The 1067-nt window shown below is 40.0% G+C and overlaps 1 protein-coding gene across 1 annotated transcript in view; it reads left to right on the plus strand.

The window, feature by feature from the left end:
* The window catches only part of LYPD6 (LY6/PLAUR domain containing 6), a 30273-nt gene that overhangs the window by 16710 nt on the left and 12496 nt on the right, over positions 1 to 1067 (plus strand). The window lies entirely within an intron of this gene.

Genomic DNA, 1067 nt, shown 5'->3' on the forward strand with positions numbered 1-1067 from the left:
TTCACGCCTGTAATCCTAACACTCTGGGAGGCCGAGGTGGGTAGATTGCTTGAGTTCAGGAGTTTGAGACCAACCTGAGCAAGAACAAGACCCCACCTCTAAATACTAGCTGGACATTTTAGCAGACACCTATATTCTGAGCTACTTGGGAGACTGAGGCAAGGGAATCACTTGAGCTCACAAGTTTGAGGTTGCTGTGAGCTATCATGCCAGGGCCCTCACAGTCAACCCCAGGATGCAGGTGACTGAGTGAGAGTCTGTCTCAACAAAAAAAGAAAAAGAAAAAGAAAGAAAGAAAGAAAGAAATTGGGTTGTTTGTTCTTTTCTTATTGATTAATTTGAGTTCTCTAGTTGTCAGAACTTGTCAGAATCAGAACCTGCAAAGGTCTCCTCCCATTGTGAAGGCTGTCTGTTCGCTTTACTTGCAGTGCCCTTAGCTGTGCAGAAGCCTTTTAGCTTGATCAAATCCCAGTCATACATTTTTGGTGTTGCTTCAATTGCCAGGGGGGTCCGCCTCATAAAATATTTTCCCATGCCAATATCTTCAAGCGTTTTCCCCGCACTCTCTTCTAGTATTTTTATTGTTTGATGCCTTAAATTTAAGTCTCAAATTTAAATTTTTTATCCAGTGAGAATCAATTTTTGTTATTGGTGAAAGGTGAGGGTCCAGTTTTCGCCTTCTGCAGGTTGCTATCCAGTTCTCCCAGCACCATTTGTTAAATAGGGAATCTTTTCCCCACTGCCTGTTTTTGTTAGGCTTATCAAAGATCAAATGACAGTATGTGGCTGGGTTCATCTCTAGATTCTCTATTCTATTCCATATATTTACCTCTCTGTTTTTGTGCCAGTACCATGCTATTTTGATCACTATAGATTTGTAGTATAACCTGAAGTCTGGTAACGTCATGTCTCCAGATTTGTTTTTATTTCTAAGTAATGTATTGGCTATTCAAGGTTTTTCTCGATTCCATATAAAATGAAGCATGATTTTTTCAAGTTCTTTAAAGTACAACATTGGGGCTTTGATAGGGATTGCATTAAATCTGAAGATTGCTTTGGGGAGTATG

The sequence above is a fragment of the Otolemur garnettii genome, unplaced genomic scaffold (assembly GCF_000181295.1).
Source record: "Otolemur garnettii isolate 467f Iridium unplaced genomic scaffold, OtoGar3 scaffold00064, whole genome shotgun sequence".
Classification (NCBI taxonomy): Eukaryota; Metazoa; Chordata; class Mammalia; order Primates; family Galagidae; genus Otolemur; species Otolemur garnettii.